At 42.5% G+C, this 12,859-nt stretch overlaps 1 pseudogene; it reads right to left on the reverse strand.

Moving 5' to 3' along the window:
- LOC139377859 (hydrocephalus-inducing protein homolog) overlaps positions 1-12,859 on the reverse strand; it is a 60,500-nt pseudogene that overhangs the window by 15,175 nt on the left and 32,466 nt on the right.

Here is a 12,859-nt window from a genome sequence, read left to right on the forward strand (position 1 = left end):
ATGCAGTCATTGCACACCTAAACAGGGACATATTAAAAACACAAGCAAAGAAAGCTCACACAGATACCTTTATCCTTCACAAGTAAACCGGACACAACTAAGTTTCAGAATGATCATGGTATAGCTAAATACACGAAGGCCACATTCGATCTCAGTTCTGTCCAGGCTGTAAGTGACCAGTGAGGGGTCTCCTTTGAGTTTGATCTCTTACGTGGGGCCCTCCTTGACCTCACAAAGAGCCAGAACCTAACCATAAAAGGCGAAGGATACCAGTTGGCTTTCACCTGGCTGCAGCAGCCGATACAGTAAATAGGTAGGATATCAAAGACGAGAGGAGGAGAGACAGATAAGGAGGTATACTGTAGGTCAGAACAATGATAGAACGGTAGATAAAGACACAAGGACACATGGATAGAGCAATCGTGAGAGACGGTAGGGTGCACAAACGAATAGTCGATAAAAGGAGAGGAGTTGAGATTCAATACTGTAATTCAATTCAACAATGTTCTCGGTTAAGGTGTTCCTAAGGTCTGAGCAATAGAGACAGAGAGGAAATCTCATCAGCAGGCCACCTGATAGTGTGTACTGTACTGTACCTCCTTCACTCCAGCACTGGGGGGCTCTTTAGTTATACGGCTTGCCTTGCCTGTGTTCTGATCAGCACTGGCTGGCAACTGTGCTGCTGGGGACTTGTTGTGCTCCTATCTGCTGGGGGTGTAGCTGTTTCACACCTGACTCTGACTACCCATTTGTGATGAGAGTGGGGGTGACTGGGGCTGACAGGGGATCTTTGGGAGACCCCCTCTCCTCCTTAGTTTCATTTTCTGGGTCTCTGTTCCTCAATTTCCCTAAAACAAAAAGTATAAAATAATCTTTATGTCTACAGTATTGAGCTGTAAAAAAGGAAACTCACTGGATACTTCATCTTGGATCTCGTAAGCCAACCAAGTAACAGACACGTAAAATGAGCAATTAAACCAAATCCGTGAATGAATTTATTCTATCACAGTAAGTCCTCTCAGCATCTTCATGATTCTCCCACAACAACACTTCTCTCTCTCCCTCTCTCTCTCTCTCTCCCTCTCTCTCTCTCTCTCTCTCTCTCTCTCTCTCTCTCTCTCTCTCTCTCTCTCTCTCTCTCTCTCTCTCTCTCTCTCTCTCTCTCTCCTCTCCTCAGTAGCTTCACGGTTGGTGCATCCATGATGTTAATTAATTACAGCATGCTCCATAATTAAGAGACATTATAAAATAACTACTCCAATGGACTGGACACCTATTTTGCAAGAAAGAGAACAGGACAGATGTTGCTAGATAATAAAGACAGACATGCAAAATAACAGAAATATACTGACACGGCGAGACAGAGAAACACACAACTGCAGAGATACAAAATATAAGAAGACATAGTGATGTAAGAGACCATGCAAGTAGAGCCTGCAGACTATAGTAACAGTAGGTGTTCTGGAGAATAACAGCAGGGGGCAATATTGTATGGGGAATTCTATGGCATAGTCCTGTGACTGTTCAGGCCAACGGCTGAGATTCTTAAATACAGATAATTCATATAATCCAGAGGACCACTCTCAGGCGGAACCACCATCTTCTCTCACTAGAATATGGAGGATTTTAAGCTTTCTATCTTGTCCCACTATTTTCATTTGTAAGCATTTGTATGTGTGTGTGTGTGTGTGTGTGTGTGTGTGTGTGTGTGTGTGTGTGTGTGTGTGTGTGTGTGTGTGTGTGTGTGTGTGTGTGTGTGTGTGTGTGTGTCTGTGTCTGTGTGTGTCTGTGTGTGTCTGTGTGTGTGTGTCTGTGTCTGTGTCTGTGTGCCTGTGTGTGTCCATCACACAAATCCCCAGGCACCTCACAAATTACATTTCAATAACACCAAACTGTCAGCAGAGAGAGGAAAGTAGAGATTCATATATTGTTAATGTAGTCCACGAAGCTCAATGCCTTTTCAAAGAGTGTCTGAAGTGGAGACAGTCCTGGGATAAGCTTACTATGGCTATTCTCTGCTATAACCATGGTAGACATAGCTTGGTTGCTGTCTATGTATTATGTTCCACTCCTTGCCACAATCCATGTCTCAATTGTCTCAAGGCATACAAATCCTTCTTGAACCTGTCTCCTTCCATTCATCTACACTAACTGAAGTGTATTTAACAAGTGACATCAATAAGGGATCATAGCTTTCACTTGAATTCACCTGGTCAGTCTGTCATGGAAAGAGAAGGTGTTCATAATGCTTTGTCCCCTCAGTGTATATACACTCAATGTACACCGTAAACGAGTTTAGCTAAGCAGATGAAAATGGTGCAATAATAGCAGAATCGCACCTGGTTTAATTACTGATAGGCATTTAATTAGCAGGGTGGCCGGTGCATTGTGAGAACCATGCAAATATTGATAGGAAGCGTCATCCACTTCTAAGAGGATGGGTCTGGAGAAGTGAAAGCAGGAGGTTGAGTGATTAATCTTCACTGGCATGCACTTTAGTCACACAGAGAGACAGCACTATTGATTTATCTGAGGCAAGACATGGCAGCAGCTTTAGAACAATTAAAAACTATAAAAACTCAATCCTACCCCACCAGCAATTGGGACTATATTGACAGCAGAGATTTCCAACAGAGCCAGCATAGGCCTTTGAATGCTTAGTGTTGTATTTGTTTTATTTTCTACTTCACTTTGCCACGATTTCTGCTATCATGTGCCCTCTGTTCCCCATTGGCCTGGTCGGTTATTGTTCCCTTGTCTGTTGGTCTTGTGAGTACCTGTGATTTGTTGTTTCGGCTTTCGTGTTGCGTGTATTGTGCACTATTTCGGGTCTCGTCCCGTGTAGTGTTATTACGGGTCTCGTCCCGTGTAGTGTTATTACGGGTCTCGTCCCGTGTAGTGTTATTACGGGTCTCGTCCCGTGTAGTGTTATTACGGGTCTCGTCCCGTGTAGTGTTATTACGGATCTCGTCCCGTGTAGTGTTATTACGGGTCTCGTCCCGTGTAGTGTTATTACGGGTCTCGTCCCGTGTAGTGTTATTACGGGTCTCGTCCCGTGTAGTGTTATTACGGGTCTCGTCCCGTGTAGTGTTATTACGGGTCTCGTCCCGTGTAGTGTTATTACGGGTCTCGTCCCGTGTAGTGTTATTACAGGTCTCGTCCCGTGTAGTGTTATTACGGGTCTCGTCCCGTGTAGTGTTATTACGGGTCTCGTCCCGTGTAGTGTTATTACGGGTCTCGTCCCGTGTACTGTTATTACGGGTCTCGTCCCGTGTAGTGTTATTACGGGTCTCGTCCCGTGTAGTGTTATTACGGGTCTCGTCCCGTATAGTGTTATTACAGGACCCAGTTGCACAGGGCGGGGTCGAGACCCAGGGTCTCCAGCTTAATGACGAGTTTGGAGGGTACTATGGTGTTCAATTCTGAGCTGTAATCGATGAACAGCATTCTTACATAGGTATTTCTCTTGTCCAGATGGGTTAGGGCTGTGTGCAGTGTGATTGCAGTTGTGTCATCTGTGGACCTATTGGGGCGGTAAGCAAATTGGAGTGGGTCTAGGGTGTTGGGTAGGGTGGAGGTGATATGGTCCTTGACTAGTCTCTCAAAGCACTTCACGATGACGGAAGTGAGTGATAGTTGACGTTGGTGTCCGCGACGGGGATGGTTTTCTTTTTTGTAATCCGTGATTGACTGTAGATGCTGCCACATACGTCTCGTGTCTGAGCCGTTGAATTGCGACTCTACTTTGTATCTATACAAACGCTTAGCTTGTTTGATTGCCTTGTGGAGGGAATAGCTACACTGTTTGTATTCGGTCATGTTTCCGGTCGCCTTGCCATGATTAAAAGCAGTGGTTCGCTTTCAGTTTTGCGCGAATGCTGACATCAATCGACGGTTTCTGGTTGAGGAAGGTTTTAATAGTCACTGTGGGTACAACATCACCGATGTACTTGCTAATAAACTCGCTCACCGAATCAGCGTATACATCAATGTTAATGTCTGTGGCTATCCGGAACATATCCCAGTCCACGTGATTGAAGCAATCTTGAAGTGTGGAGTCAGATTGGTCGGACCAGCATTGAACAGACCCGAGCACGGGCCTTTCCTGTTTTAGTTTCTGTCTATAGGCTGGGAGCAACAAAATGGAGTCGTGGTCAGATCTGCTGAAAGGAGGGCGAGGGAGAGCTTTGTATGCGTCGCGGAAGTTAAGAGTAGCAATGATCCAGATTTTTGCCAGCCCGGGTCGTGCATTCGATAAGCGGATAAAATTTACAGAGCATTGTTTTCAGATAAGCCTTGTTAAAATCCCCAGCTACAATAAATGCAGGCTCCGGATTTGGTTTCCAGTTTACATAGAGTCTAATGAAGTTCTTTCAGGGCCGTCGAGGTGTCTGCTTGGGGGGGATATACATGGCTGTGATTATAATCGAAGAGATATCTCTTGGTAGATAATGCGGTTGGCATTTGATTGTAAGGAATTCTTGGTCAGGTGAACAAAAGGACTTGACTTCCTGTATGTTGTTATGATCACACCACGACTCGTAAATCATAAGGCATACACCCCCGCCCTTCTTCTTACCAGAGAGATGTTTGTTTCTGTCGGTGCGATGCGTAAAGAAACCGGGAGGCTGAACCAACTCTAACGTTTCCCAAGTGAGCCATGTTTCTGTGAAACAGAGAATGTTACAATCACTGATGTCTCTCTGGAAGGCAACCCTTGCTCGAATTTTGTCTACCTTGTTGTCAAGAGACTGGACATTGGCGAGTAGTATACTCGGGAGCGATGTGCCCGTCTACGGAGCCTGACCAGAAGGCAAGGTCAGTACAAAGCTGGGACCGAGAGACTATCTCAAGGACATCAGACTGATAAACAGCCATCACTAACTTTGTGTGGCTGCTGCCAACATACTGACTCAAATCTCTTGCTTCTTTAATAATACAAAATTGGATGGAATAAATGTATCACTAATCACTTTAAACAATTTGTATCATGTTTACATACCCTACATTACTCATCTCATATGTACAGTGGGGCAAAAAAGTATTTAGTCAGCCACCAATTGTGCAAGTTCTCCCACTTAAAAATATGAGAGAGGCCTGTAACTTTCATCATAGGTACACTTCAACTATGACAGACAAAATGAGAAAAGAAAATCCAGAAAATCACATTGTAGGATTTTTAATGAATTTATTTGCAAATTATGGTGGAAAATAAGTATTTGGTCAATAACAAAAGTTTATCTCAATACTTTGTTATATACCCTTTGTTGGCAATGACCGAGGTCAAGTCTTCACAAGGTTTTCACACACTGTTGCTGGTATTTTGGCCCATTCCTCCATGCAGATCTCCTCTAGAGCAGTGATGTTTTGGGGCTGTTGCTGGGCAACACAGACTTTCAACTCCCTTCAAAGATGTTCTATGGGGTTGAGATCTGGAGACTGGCTAGGCCACTCCAGGACCTTGAAATGCTTCTTACAAAGCCACTCCTTCGTTGCCCGGGCGGTGTGTTTGGGATCATTGTCATGCTGAAAGACCCAGCCACGTTTCATCTTCAATGTCCTTGCTGATGGAAGGAGGTTTTCACTCAAAATCTCACGATACATGGCCCCATTCATTCTTTCCTTTACACGGATCAGTCGTCCTGGTCCCTTTGCAGAAAAGCAGCCCCAAAGCATGATGTTTCCACGCCCATGCTTCACAGTAGGTATGGTGTTCTTTGGATGCAACTCAGCATTCTTTGTCCTCCAAACACAACGAGTTGAGTTTTTACCAAAAAGTTGTATTTTGGTTTCATCTGACCATATGACATTCTCCCAATCTTCTTCTGGATCATCCAAATGCTCTCTAGCAAACTTCAGACGGGCCTGGACATGTACTGTACTGGCTTAAGCAGGGGGACACGTCTGGCACTGCAGGATTTGAGTCCCTGGCGGCGGAGTGTGTTACTGATGGTAGGCTTTGTTACTTTGGTCCCAGCTCTCTGCAGGTCATTCACTAGGTCCCCCCGTGTGATTCTGGGATTTTTGCAAACCATTCTTGTGATCATTTTGACCCCACGGGGTGAGATCTTGCGTGGAGCCCCAGATCGAGGGAGATTATCAGTGGTCTTGTATGTCTTCCATTTCCTAATAGTTGCTCCCACAGTTGATTTCCTCAAACCAAGCTGCTTACCTATTGCAGATTCAGTCTTCCCAGCCTGGTGCAGGTCTACAATTTTGTTTCTGGTGTCCTTAGACAGCTCTTTGGTCTTGCCCATAGTGGAGTTTGGATTGTGACTGTTTGAGGTTGTGGACAGGTGTCTTTTATACCGATAACAAGTTCAAACAGGTGCCATTAATACAGGTAACGAGTGGAGGACAGAGGAGCCTCTTAAAGAAGAAGTTACAGGTCTGTGAGAGCCAGAAATCTTGCTTGTTTGTAGGTGACCAAATACTTATTTTCTACCATAATTTGCAAATAAATTCATTAAAAATCCTACAATGTGATTTTCTGGATTTTTTTCTCATTTTGTCTGTCATAGTTGAAGTGTACCTATGATGAAAATTACAGGCCTCTCTCATCTTTTTAAGTGGGAGAACTTGCACAATTGGTGGCTGACTAAATACTTTTTTGCCCCACTGTATATACTGTACTCGATACCATCTACTGCATCTTACCTATGCCATATTCATTCCTTTACACTTGTGTGTGTGTATAAGAGGGTTGTGAAATTGTTTGATCACTTGTTAGATATTACTGAACAGTCAGAACTAGAAGCACAAGCATTTCGCTTAACATCTACTAACCATGTGTATGTGACCAATAAAATTTGATTTGATTTTCATAACAGATTCATACATGGAAAACAGCTAGTCAAACATTTACTCAAAAGTGAGTATGTTTTGAAGTGTCTGTCCTAAATCTGAGAGATATAGGAATTATACCTTCTATTTATATTCACTTCCATTCATTTTTCAGCCCGGTACCAAGACTGATTTTCAGGATGTCTGCTGGTCTGACAAAAACCTCTGTTTTTCGGCCACCGTCCACCGCAGGTGCTGTGGATTGAGAAACAGCCTGTGCAAAAACCAAACATATCTCTAGATGGATTTTTATGGGGATGTTTTTATTTTATTTACTTAGTATGTCTTGTGTGGAGCATGTGGGGGCCTCAAGCGGATAAATTATTCTAATTTGACCAGCTCATGAAGCCCTTTGATGATGTGAGGCCTGAGGCAGTTGCCTCTTCTGCCTAATGGTAAGTCAGCTAGTGTATATGTGTGCACTTTTTCTTGAAGTGTCTCAGATATTTCTTCCTGGGTGTTTCCTTCGATAATAGCTGGATTTGGCTTTCCTAGCGGTGCAATCATCTTGCTTTTGCCACTTCAGAAAACTTTAATTCCATAATCCCAGATGTGGGCACTCCAGTACAGTACAGTGCGGGCTTACACACATACACTGAGTGTACAAAACATTAGGAACACCTGCTCTTTCCATGACATAGACTGAACAGGTGAATCCAGGTGAAAGCTATGATCCCTTATTGATGTCACTTGTTAAATCCACTTCAATCAGTGTAGATTAGGGATAAAGAAGGATTTTTAAACCTTGAGACAATTGACACATGTATTGCGTATGTGTGCCATTCAGAGGGTGAATAGGCAAGACAAAATATTTATGTGCCTTTGAGGGTAGGTTAGTAGGTGCCAGGCGCACCGGTTTGAATGTGTCAAGAACTGCAACACTGCTGGGTTTTCAAGCTCAAAGACATCCAGCCAACTTGAAACAACTGTGGGAAGCATTGGAGTCCACATGGGCCAGCATCCCTGTGGAACACTTTCGACACCTTGTAGAGTCCATGCCGTGACGAATTGAGGCTGTTTTGAGGGCTACGGGGGGTGTGACTCAATATTAGGGAGGTGTGTTGATTGTTTTGTACACCCGGTGTATGTGATCTGTTTAGTTCATCTTTAATTCTTAGGGCTAGGGTCTATTTTCCTGAATTTCCACCTGACTGACGTGCCCAAAGTAAACTACCTGTTACTCAGGCCCAGAAGTCAGGATATGCATATAATTGGTACCATTGGATAGAAAACACTTTGAAGTTTGTAGAAATGTTAAAATAATGTATGAGACTATAACACAATTTTTATGGTAGACTAAAATCTACAGAAAACCAACTGATGTCCCAGGCTTATATTTAAAGCTATGGGTCCTATGCAATTCTAGCACTCAGATTGCAATTCATATTGCTTCCACTAGATATCAACAGTCTCTGTTCAAGGTTTCAGGCTTGTTTCTTCCAAAACGAGGAAGAATTTGGAGTTTCGGTACAAAGAGTCTCAGTGGAACATCAGTTTGTTCCCATGCGACAAAGAGGACGTGCGCCTGCTAATATAACTTTTCTATTGAACATACTACTTTCTGTATGAAATATTATAGTTTATTTACATTTTAGGGTACCTGAGGATTAAATAGAAATGTAGTTTGACTTGTTTGAACAAAGTTTAGCGGTAGCTTTTTTGGATTCCTTTGTCTGCATGTTGAATGAGTGGTTTACTGAAATTGATGGCGCCAACTAAACAGACTTTTTGGGATATAAAGAAGGATTTTATCTAACAAAACGACCATTCATGTTGTAGCTGGGACCGTTGGAATTGCAAACAGAGGAAGATTTTCAAAAGTAAGTGATTAATTTAATCGCTATTTGTGATTTTATGAACCCTGTGCTGGTTGAAAAATATGTTGATGTGGTGCGCTATCCTCAAACAATCACATGGTATGCTTTCGCTGTAAAGCCTATTGTAAATAGGACAATGCAGTTTGATTAACAAGAATTTAAGCTTTTAAATTATATAATATACTTGTATGTTCATAAATGTTTAATATTACGATTATTTATTTGAATTGCGCGCCCTCCAATTTCACCGGATGTTGTCGACAGGTGTCCCGCTGTCAAGACGCCTATCCCTAATTAAACACTCCTCATTAGAAATTCTTACACCCACAGTTAACAGGAGTGGAATTTGTTATCAGCCTCTTCGGAGAAAGGAAAGCAGTTTGATGAGCAGTCTGATGCTCTGCATCTTTTCAATTGAGGGCGAAATGAACAGCTTGACTAAATGCAGTCTTAATAAGGAGAAGTTCCATTCCTTGGCTATACCAGCTGCTTCTACACCATCTGTCCCCTTCTGGAACTACATGAAAACTGGAGCCCTCCTGTGTGCCTCAATAGAATCTAAAAAAAACCGTGGAACCACAATAAACAATATCCACAACATTTATAACAATAAGCCACCCAATACAGGGAAGGTGAGGAAACGTTTAGGAGCACACACACGCAAAGGTCAGGGATATTCTCTGCTTAATTCCTACGTTTTAGAAGTGGAGAAGTGGAGGGTGGGGAAGTGGATCTCTCTCTTCAGGCCCACTGTGTCCTGCTAAGGATGGTCTGCGGAGCACACTTCCAGAACCTCCTCGGCCACTCACCTGGTGGTACGAGACTGATTGTGAAGATGAAGTAAGTTAGAGTAACTACAGGTATTCAATACTGTAAACTCTAGAGGCTGGGATCATGTCAATTGATTATAATGCCCATATAAAAGCTGCCTTGTCGTCATTAATAACTTCTTAAAGGTTAAGCAAAGCAAAAAAGACCCAATCTATAATCTCCATCTATCCCTCTCTTGTGTGGGCAGCACAATTTACAGCAGGCCTTATAGATGGGCAATTCATTCTCAGCCTCTCTCCCACTTCTCAAATCTACTGCATTTCTTATCCCTTTCTTTCTTGCTGTCTTTCCTTACCCCTTCCTCTCTCCCTCCCTCCCACCCTCCCTATCCCCTTTCCCTCTCCCCATCCCCTTTCCCTCTCTCTAATTGCTTTATCCCGGAGAGCTCCTCTGCACAAGCAGCCTGTAAATCAAGTGGCAAGACTGTCAACACATAGATGAATGGGACAGAGTCAGATAAAAGAATGCCACTGAGAAATTATAATTTTCAGTTCTAAAAGGCTGATCAGCAACAGGACCTGAAAGCAGCTGCCAGGAGATGTGAGATGTGTGTAAAAAAAAATATGCACAGGTTCAGCATGAAAGGCGCGATAATACAAACATTGAGCTAGAGTTTGTGCTTGTGATAATGAAAGTGAAATAGGAGCGACAGAAAATCATTATGATGATAGTGGTGACTCCTCATTCTTCCTCTCATTCAGAATTAAATCATTCTGATGATATGAGAAAGAGAGTGCTTTTTGCTATCCCCACAAAATCCTTAAATAAATTACCCAAGGTTTTGTAACAATAGGCATAATGTGTATTCAGGTTAAAGCTAGAAATATCCGTTTTTTTAATCCACCGCATCCGCCAATGTCACACTTCCACAACTACGGTGAAAAGTGACAAAACTAGAGCGATGTTTGTCAGACCAGGAGACATCCCGAAAGCCTGTCTTCTCACGAAAACGTCTGTAGTGTCCAAACGGTTTTACCTGCAAACTATTATGACCACTGTATGGAAAAGGGACACTAATGTGACCACTCTATGGAAAGGGGAGATTCCCATGAACATTATGGTGTTCATTTTGCTTTATAGCTCCCACAAGTTTCCCGGTACTTGTCTGAAGGTTACTAGTACCGGCAAAAATAAATGAATGGAAGTATGAAGTTAGTTTTGTGCCTACCCAAAAAAGGGGTTAAATATGTGTCAAAAATTATAATAACATATTTCCTGAGCTTTCTTGTACAGGAAGATACAGAAACACTTCGAAACCTTTCTTTTGTGACTGTATTTCTGCCATTTATGAATGTGTTATTCAATGCATTTCTCTGGGCTATAGTAGTAAAGGCCAAATTACATTTTTGATACCTAAAAGGGTCCTAAAGTTCAAAATCAAATAGCTAAATGATCCATAGAATGACCATCTTAAAACAATTCCATAATTATGTCAACTTAAAATTTTGGACTTGAGCCAGAACCCCTCTAGTCAACAGCTTCCTCTCCTGTCCACTGGGCTCATGCATATATGTATTATTGGCAGTGGCGACCCGTCATTCAGGGCAGGTAGGGCAGAGCACCACCTGTTTTGAGCACCACACTTTTATTTTGGCATTGTCATTTTGCCATTAATACGTGTCACAATGTAAAAAATGTAAATGTCATTGAGTTAATAAAGCCGCATACAAACATGGTCTCTTTTATGCTTTCTTGAGTAAGGCAGCTCCAAAATGCAGGTGTTTCAGCCTAACTCAGTGCTTTCTGTGGTGGTGGTGGGGCTAGCCAGCAGAAAATACAGAACGTTGTGTCACGCCTCTTCAACCTCAGGAGGCTGAAGAAATTCGGCTTGTCACCAAAAGCACTCACAAACTTCTACAGATGCACAATCGAGAGCATACTGGCGGGCTGTATCACCGCCTGGTACGGCAACTGCTCCGCCCACAACCGTAAGGCTCTCCAGAGGGTAGTGAGGTCTGCACAACGCATCACCGGGGGCAAACTACCTGCCCTCCAGGACACCTACACCACCCGATGTTACAGGAAGGCCATAAAGATCATCAAGGACAACAACCACCCGAGCCACTGCCTGTTCACCCCTCTATCATCCTGAAGGCCGGGTCAATACAGGTGCATCAAAGCTGGGACCGAGAGACTGAAAAACAGCTTCTATCTCAAGGCCATCAGACTGTTAAACAGCCACCACTAACATTGAGTGGCTGCTGCCAACACACTGACTCAACTCCAGCCACTTTAATAATGGGAATTGATGGGAAATTATGTAAAATATATCACTAGCCACTTTAAACAATGCTACCTAATATAATGTTTACATACCCTACATTATTCATCTCATATGTATACGTATATACTGTACTCTATCATCTACTGCATCTTTATGTAATACATGTAACACTAGCCACTTTAACTATGCCACTTTGTTTACATACTCATCTCATATGTATATACTGTACTCGATACCATCTACTGTATCTTGCCTATGCCGCTCTGTACCATCACTCATTCATATATCTTTATGTACATATTCTTTATCCCCTTACACTTGTGTGTATAAGACAGTAGTTTTGGAATTGTTAGTTAGATTACTTGTTGGTTATTACTGCATTGTCGGAACTAGAAGCACAAGCATTTCGCTACACTCGCATTAACATCTGCTAACCATGTGTATGTGACAAATAAATTTGATTTATTTGATTTCTTGATTGGCTCAGTTTTGTCACTCATGGGACAGTACGTCGTCCCTATTTCTGAGTTTAGAGCTCGAAAACATTAGCCCCTTGGGTTCTGCCATAGTTACATTAGAAGTGCCGATCCAAGAAGGCTCAATGTCATTGGCCACAGATCGAATGACATCAAATCACGTTATATCTACTGTACAGTAGCTTTGATTGGACTTATCATGTCAATATCTTACTTTCAAAGTCTTAGCAAGCAGTCATCGTCAGTTGTCGACAATCTACTGGCAAATCCTTTTTAATCATTGTCATATGAAGAGAAATTATATGAAGATAAAACATATCGGTGCTCATTGGCCGTTGTACATAAAGATTACACAACAAGTTGGAAATCGCAAATTCAACAATGAGTCACTTGGAAGGAATCAGTGACTAACTGTAAGCGTTGCAAAGAAACCTTGCAAGTTAGCCTGCTTTTCAATGTGTTTTTTTTCTCTCCAGAGTTCTCACCATAAATCCAGAGAATGCCAGACTTTGATGACAGTTTGGTGACGAAATTTGCCCACAAAGGACTACTGCGCCGCCTTCACAAGGTGAGTCCAAAAATGTATTGTATGCTGCAGCATAAATGATTTAATACACAAGGGAGAAATCTATACGGTAGCTAAGAAAGTAATACTAAGTGTATGTTGT

This window comes from Oncorhynchus clarkii, chromosome 2 (genome assembly GCF_045791955.1).
Source record: "Oncorhynchus clarkii lewisi isolate Uvic-CL-2024 chromosome 2, UVic_Ocla_1.0, whole genome shotgun sequence".
NCBI classification, from domain to species: domain Eukaryota; kingdom Metazoa; phylum Chordata; class Actinopteri; order Salmoniformes; family Salmonidae; genus Oncorhynchus; species Oncorhynchus clarkii.